The following is an 8,770-nucleotide window of genomic DNA, read 5'->3' on the forward strand; positions in this document are numbered from 1 at the left end:
GGGCGGCGGAGGAAAAAAACACTTTCAATTAAACTCTGGTTTCTTTTTCCCATGTATCAATCTAATTTCATTATGACATTGATTGATTGCCTTACTTTGAATAATTTAGGTACTTGCCTCAAATATGAAAAGGGAAAACATATTCTGTATTTTGAAACATATATGATTCAATTTCTCAAAAGTTATAAGCAGGACCACATTTATGTAAATATTAAAATTAGTTAAAAACCTTTAAGTAGCAATCTTCCCAATTCCACTTACCAACTACTACTCCACTAACCTAGCAATCTAAAGCTTACAGGTTAATCACTTGTAAAAATTTTATATATTCCCTCCTCACCCTACAATGTATCATATTTTATCCATGATTTTGAAGAAGCAGTCTGAGTAGAAAGAAAAATAAGAGGAAGGAAAGAGAATACAATATTTAGGTTTAAGTGAAAAGATATCTTTAAGCTTCCCAATTCTCAATCCTGGAAGAGCTTAGAAGAAATAGAGCAATAAAAAAAAAATTTATGATACTTCAATAATTAACAAAATAAAAACAAAAAATATGCAATTTGGCTTCTTTATTCTTGCTCCTTTATAAAAATCTAAAGCAGTTTATGGCATTTTACAAATAAATTATTTTTTTAAGACTACAATATTAACAGGCACACTGTCTTATTCAGTAACCTAAAAGTCAACATTGGAAGAAAAGGAAAAACCTGAACTGACAAATTTCTAGGTGGAAAATGATTTGCCCTCAGAATTTTAAGGGCATTACTTCACTGTTCTAGTGGGGCTGTCAAAAAATTCACATCATACTAATTCCCAATCTTCTTATGTGGCCTGTTTTTGTTTCATGAAAAATTATAGTTGTTCTTTATCCTTTGAGTGGCCCCCCCCCCTTTTTTTTTACATTCATTGAGCTGGGGCCTTTCCATGTCCTTCCCCGTGCCCCCTCCCTCTCTCCTGAAAGTCCTTTTTATTAGGTACTAGAACTCTTAGGTTTACCTTTTATCATGTTTTCTTTTCAATATTGTATTTCCTTTCCTTTTCTACTGTCTGGTAGATTTCTTTGGCATCACTTTCCAACATTTCTAGTTCAGTTACAATTTTTCTATCACACTTTTAATTTCCAAAACAATTTTCTTGTTCTCTGTTCTTCTTTTCTTTAAACATATATATATTATTGATTTCAGAGAGGAAGGGAAAGGAAGCAAGATAGAAACATCAATGATGAGAATCATTGATCGGTAGCCTCCTGCACGCCCCCTACTGGGGATAGCAACCCAGGCATGTGCCCTTGACCGGAATCAAACCTGGTACCCATTAGTCCACAGGCTGACGCTCTATCCACTGAACCAAACCGGCTAGGGCTCTCTGAATGTTCTTTTTAATAGTATCCTATTTTAATTTCTTGTCTGTAATATCTCATTTCACTAAGGATACAAAAAATTTTAAGTATTTTAACATTTTAAATATTTTTATCTGTTTCTTCTCAGTACTGTTTTCTTCTTAAGTTCTGATGAGCCCTGGCTATCCATCAGCACTAACATGCTAATCAGAAGCTGTGTCTACATGGGAGAGTTGTTTGCCAACTGATTGGTTTTACTACAAGGTAATGAGGCAATGAGTTGTTTTTTTATCCCCGAAAGTCAGTATCTGTAAGTCTGTCTGCTGGCTGGCTCATCCCAGAGACAAATGCTCCAATCTCTTCTCTAGAGCATAAAGGGGTGAGCAAAAGTAGGTTAATAATAATAATAATAGTAATAAATATAATAATTACTGAATACATAAGAATAAACTGCTTTGAGTACTCACAACTGTAAGCCTACTTTTGTCAACCCTATATATATACCTGACAGCCATGTTCTGAGAACAGGGCAAGAGATTATGGAGTCTTAACCTCAACCTTAAGTCCCTGTTTTTTCAAAGCTGTCCTTATTTATAAAAGCTGTCCCAGCTCCAGCTATATCTGAACCTCTTGATTAAATTTCCCCAGCTCTAACCTCTAGTTTCATCTAAGGAAAAGGAATGGTGAGCTCCTGGCTACTGAGGGTGAAGACTGACACGTGGGAGCCTGATGCATATACTTTCAACCACACGTTTTCTGCTCTATACTTCATCCTTACCCTCTGAAGTAGCTGGTTTCTCTAATTCCTGAGCCAGCAGTGTAAATTGGTTTGCTCCTTTCTAATATACTCATTTTGCAGGCACTTAGATCGCCGTTCTCAGTTCTGTTCATTTCTAGTGACCTGCTTTTACCAAAAACTTCACGAATTAGGCCTATTTTTATCTTCTCTCATTTGTTTTTTTGCTTCTGAATTTATCCCTTATGCTTTTTTTTATTGCTTTAGTTTTAGTGGGCATGTGCAGGAGAGAGACAACCAATTGATGTCTCTCTCTCTTACATTGATGTGTTCTTTTTCCCTCCTTCCCTTCCATTCTCTCTAAAAATCAATGGGAAAAACATCCTCAGGTGAGGGTTAAAAAAAAAAGGACAATGCTCTAAAGTAGGGTGTGAACAATACTCAAAAAACTATGTGCCACAATCTCATCACTATTTCTCATCTTTTTTATTTTTGTCATGTATTCAAGAGGCCTATAGAATCCTAGGAGAAACCGTCTAGAGCACTGACTCTTTTGTAAGATATAAGAAGAATAAATTACTGGGAATAGGAAATGTAAAAAAGACATGAAATACAAGTGCATTATTAGATTGAACAGACATAAAAATAACTGTCAAATTACTATAAAATATTTTAAATGCTTGCTTTTAATTTCTATACCTAACTTATCATCTTTTTGGCATCAATTCACAGCCCATACTTTGGAAAAATCTGGTATACTGTTGTGCTATCTAATACATGTGGTTACTGAGTCCCCGAAATTTGGCTAGTGTCACCTACTGAAATAATAGCATGGATTTAATTGGTTAAATATATCATTAAAATTAATTTCATCTGCTTTTTACTTTTTCAATGTGGTTACTAAAAATTTTAAATTACACATATGGTTCAAATTATATTTCTTCTGGATAGTACTGAATTAGAGCAGGGGTCAGCAAACTACACAGCCTGAGGACAAAATATGGCCTCTGGCCTATTTCTGTATGGAGCCTGGCGAAGAATGTTTTTTACATTTTTAAAGGGATTACTGAACAACAACAACAAAAAACCCCACAAAGATTATTGACAGAAACCACATGTAGCCTGCAAAACCTAAAATATTTTCCACCTCGCCCTTTACAGAAAGTTTAATGACCCTGGTCTACAGTATGTAAGATTACAAACCATACCATGATAGACATTAGAATAGCAATATTCAAGAAGTCAGTCTCTTTTCTCCATGTTTACAACATAAATTTTGTAGCTATCTAAAAGTATTTCTTTGACAAGCAAATTATACTTGAAAAATGACTGTCTTAGAAAGCAACCAAACTTAAAACCACTTATCTCCCTATATAGCTGTTTATAAGTTGAATAACCGAGTGGGACATGCAAAAAACAACTGTACTTGCCAGGTTACAAAAGGCAGTTTCCAATACTGAAACTTTGGTTCAGTTTATAAATAGAGCATGAAACTTAGTGATTCTCTATTTCTAATCTGAATAGTGTTGATAGATTACATCGTGACAAAATACTCTAATTTAAAGAAAGACTATTATGCTTCTGCACCCTTTGGGGATAGAAAGTGGAATTTTTCTTGATGTAGGAAATGCTATGTGGGCGGCTGTAATACTGGGAATAAAAAAAAATGCTGATAATGATTCAGAGAAGAGTCCATGTAAGAATCAGACAGGCATTTCAACTATTTTTTAAAAAAATGTTTTTGCCTTGACATTCTCCGGAGGTTTTTATTAAATATTTATTTATTTATTTACTGATTTGAGAGAGAGAAACATCAAGTTGTTGCTCCATTTATTTATGCATTCATTGGTTGTTTCTTGTATGTGCCTTGAGGGATCAAACCTGCAACCTTGGTGAATGTGGACGACACTCTAACCAATTGAGCTACTGGGCCAGGGCCTGCATTTCAACTATCTCAGTATTTACAATGTCAGTTTTGAGGTTCTTTTGTTTGTTTTGTTGTTAAATTTTAGGATATATTTTTAGCTGAAACCCTTTGAAACCTAAATTACAACTCTATTACTTTATTTAACGTTACACATAGCTAAAAAAGTGTTAAATTTAAACTGTAGTGATTCTGGAATAAAAGTCACTTGTTCATTTCAATCTTTCCATTTCCACTCTTGTATAGCTATCCTTAAAACTAACCAAAACAAATTTCTAAAAATTCATTTCTTCCTTCAAGGATAATCAGAATTTAAAACTGGTTTTATAATGCCATTTTCAACAACAGCTTTTGTTGAAAAACGATATTTAACAGGATAAGCTATAAACCAGAATTATGGAAAATGATAGGTCAAATTCCATTACTAGAAAAATTTACGTACATAAAATATTAAAGATTACAGTCAATGACCCTCTTAATGCCAAGTTATATCTATTACAAAATTCCCATAAAACAAAATAATTAAAATAGTTTCCAGGAGTTCATTTTAATGGGACTCAATCCACACTTTATTAGAAATAAATTAATTCAGCAAGTTTTAAGACTACACAGCATGCCACAATGGTTAAAGAGGAAGAATATGACTCAACTCAAATCCTCTGTCTACTGTTTAGTCTATCTAGACTACTTAGTCATGGTAATACCTTCCCAACAGAAAGTCCTTCAGTTTCAGTAACAAAAATTGGGACACATGATTAAGGAAAGTATTTTTGTGCCAAATTCAGAGTACAGGAGACAGTTTAAGAGTTTCATCTTTTAATTGGTATTTTGGTGGCATTTCAATAATTTTTAGAAAAATATAACTGGATGCCTATTTATCTCTTATACTGTTATTCAATATGTTCAACCATACAAAATTACTGATATAATTCAACCTCAGAGTTCTATTGGAATATACATAACATTTATATGTAATTTATACATAATCATTTATACAATGATTTTCAACTGGTGTGTCACAGGAATTTTCAAAACATGCAATACCTGGCTATTTAGTCAGGGGCACTGTCCTCTTTTCCCTTAGATTATCAAATAAAAATATGACAACAGCTAATATAATAATAGCCATCCGGTGTGAATCAAAATTATACCTATTTTTTTGGTCAGATCAGCAAAAAATGTATTTTTTGGTGTGCCACAGAATTTTAGTAACTAATTTATGTGTGCTATGAGGTGGATTTGAAATGTTTAGAAGTCAAATCTATAGGATTAATAACTGATCAGTAAAAGGTAATGAAGAAGAGAGCGGTATCAAAAATGAATGCCAAGCCTGAATGGTGTGGCTTAGTAGTTGAGCATCAACCCATGTACCAGTAGGTCACCAGATGATTCCCAATCAGGGCACATTCCTGGGTTTTGGGCTTGATCCACAGTAGGGGAGGGGCAAGACAATCGATGGTTCTCTGTCATTGATGTTTCTATCTCTCTATCCTTTTCCCTTCTTCTCTCTCTAAAATCAATTTAAAAATACACAGAAAAAAGGAAACAACCAATGCCAAGTTTCTGACTTGTGAAAATAGGTGGATAGAGATGCTATTTTGTTATTTCTGAGATGGGAAACGCAATAGATAGAGCAATTTTGGCAAGTGAGGGGTTGGAGAGAGTTAATAAATTCAATTTAGAAAATGCTACAGTTAAGACTGTCATTGAAATATCTAAGTAAAGTCTCATTAGTCCCTCAATGTATGTTCATATAATAGATTACTATATAGCAGGGATGATAAACTACAGTGACCTGCATCTATACACATGAATCTCAAAAACATTGTGCTTAGAGAAATAAATCATACAGATGATATATACATTATGAATTCATTTACCTTTTAAACTGGCAAACCCCAAAATATATTGTTTAGGTATACAACATACATAATAAAAATATAGAAAGCAAGGAAATGGCTACCTATTTGGGGAAGGGATATGGAATTAGGGAGAGGCACTCAAGAAGCTTTGAGAACACAGGTGATTTTTTTATTTCTTATAGTAATGGGGACATGCTTTTTACTTATTAACTATTCTTCAAACTGCAGTTACATTTTATACACTTGTTCCTGTATATGATACATTGCATAATAAAATTTTAAAAACTATATAGGCCACATTTTGACCACTATGGGAATTAATAACCAAGTATTATACAAAAAAAGCTACCAGAAAAATAAAAAGTTCTCATAACTCTTAGGTAAAAAAGGAATTCAAACCTAAAAGTTACAGACTATTTAGAAAATAGCATATTAATATTTTGCATTTTTTTCCTGTACAGCAATTTGGCAATATTTATCAAAACACTCTTACTCTTCAACTTGGCACTTATTCTAGACTAGATGGTTACCCTAAAGCAGGCAAAGTTTAAAACAAACAAACCAACAACCAGAAAAAAATATTAAGCTAAACTGGTTTTCTAATGTAATACAGAGGTCAGCAAACTTTTTCTGAAAAGGGCCATCCAGTAAGTAAATATCTTAGGCTTTGTGGGCATGCATTCTCTGTGGAAACTATTGAACTTTGCCATTGTAGCCTGAATGCACATAGATAATATGTAAGTGAATAAGCATAACTGTTTGTCAATAAAACTTTATTATGGTCATTGAAATCCAAATGTCATATAATTTCCAGTGTCACAAAATATTCTTCTCCTGATTATTGCCCACAACCATTTAAAAATGTAAATCCATTCTTAGCTCTGGGGTTGTACAAAAACAAGTAGCAGGACAGATTTACCTACAGTTTGCCAACTTCTGATAAAGTGTATCATAAAGCCTTTGATATTACATTTAATAAAACAAATGTTTATTCTAGAAAGCAATTTGGGGAAACAATACTCTAAGAAATAAACATACCAAATAAAAGTCTAACCCTCATCTGTAATCCCACCACCCAGAGTCAACCACTGTCACTATTTTGGTGGACATCTTTCCATACATCCTCTTTTATGTAAAAAGCTGTATTTAATCTTCTTTTATAATTAAAAATGTATATCTTCATGTCTGTGACTATATTCCTTCTCATTTATTGAATAGTGTTTTTTCTTTTTCTTTTTTTTTTAGTTAGCTATGTCAGAAATGGCATCAGACTAGTAAAAGAGGAAAACCTCTGACAGCTCTATCTTTTAAATTGATCAATAAACCCAAGAGTATTTGAAGTAAACAATAAAGCAGACAAACATTGGAAAGCTGAAAAAAGAAAATAATAATGGTAATGATGGCTATGATGACGATTTACATTATTGAATGCTAACCATGTGCCAGGCACTGATATAAGCATTATACTTCTCCCAACAATCCTATGAGTAAAAATTATCTCAATTCTATACATATAGAAACTGATACAATTGAAAGATTAATAGTAATCTAGAATTAAGTTTCTTTCATTATTATTAATCTATTCAGGTTTTCTACCTCTTCTTGAATCAATTTTAGAACTGTATATTAACAACTCTAACTCCGAGTAGGGTTATTAATAAGTTCTTTAAAACCTCAACAAATACATCATTTCTATATATTTTCAACTATGGCAGAGAACAAAAAAAGATGAAACTGATACTAAAATTTGGAAGGTAGCACATGCACACTCAAAAGAACATTAATGGTTTGTTTCTTTTGTTGTTGTTGTTGTTTTGGGTAATCTTTACCTGAGGATATTTTTTCCGTTACTTCTTAGAGAGAATGGAAGGGATCCTTACCCAAGGATATTTTTCCAATGATTGGAAAGAGGGGGGGGAGAGAGAAAAGAGAGGAACATTGATGTGAGAGAGACACATTGATTGGTTGCCTCCTGCACGCATCCGACCAGGGTCAGGGATTGAACCTGCAATCCAGTTATGTGCCCTTGACCGGGAATTGAACCCTTGACACTTTAGTGTGCAGGCTGATGTTTTAACCACTGAACACACCAACCAGGCCTGGCTTGTTTCATTTTATTATAATGTATGAAACAATACTCTGACCAAGAGTCCAGAGTAAAAACTATATTCACAACCTACCACGAATATTTTGGTATCTATACTCTATGATTACCTATTATGAAAGTCATTTTTTTTGTGTGTAGAACTTGTATACCACTCAGAAATGTTCTGATTATTATAACTAAAGGATCTATATGACTAAGTTCTATTTCTTTGCTCAAATACTACTTTTAACCACATGGTCAGTTAAGAATGTGTTTGAAGCCATATGCTTAATTCAAGGAATGAAGTTCAAGAAGTACTTATATTTCTTTCTGCATATTAAGAAAAATATAGTAGTCCACTTTTAAAGAGAAAAAAGAAAGAGGACATAAAATCAAATTAAGAGTCACAGTGTTATACAGATTCTGCATTAATACCCCCCAAAAGTGATAACCTGAGGGTGTTTTTTTTTCTAATAAAAGTAAGTATCTAAAATTTGTTTCTTAAATTTTACTCACATAGTTATAACTTCCAGTGTCATGTTGGAGGTGCTCCAGGCCTCAAAATCCCATTCTTAAGCCCAAATCACTTGTGGAAACACTGCATGTGCTTTGCTTAGGGCATAATCATATTGAGACAGTCCATGGGACAGAGAGGAGAGGAGGCTCAACTCCAGCTTTCCCACTTAAGAATACTTTGAACTTGAATGTATTCCTTCACATTTCTGAGGTTAACTTTGTCTCTTGTTAAAACAAAGATAACAATACTATCTCATAGATTGGTTATGAGGAATAATAACCATCTATTATAATAACAGCATAATAT

The 8,770-nt window shown here is 33.3% G+C and overlaps 1 protein-coding gene across 3 annotated transcripts in view; it reads right to left on the reverse strand.

Annotated features, from left to right (window-relative positions):
• Nucleotides 1-8,770, reverse strand: part of SOCS5 (suppressor of cytokine signaling 5) — a 77,372-nt gene that overhangs the window by 4,486 nt on the left and 64,116 nt on the right. The gene's annotated exons all lie outside the window — the stretch shown is intronic.

Source organism: Myotis davidii, unplaced genomic scaffold (assembly GCF_000327345.1).
Source record: "Myotis davidii unplaced genomic scaffold, ASM32734v1 scaffold6, whole genome shotgun sequence".
Taxonomy (NCBI): domain Eukaryota; kingdom Metazoa; phylum Chordata; class Mammalia; order Chiroptera; family Vespertilionidae; genus Myotis; species Myotis davidii.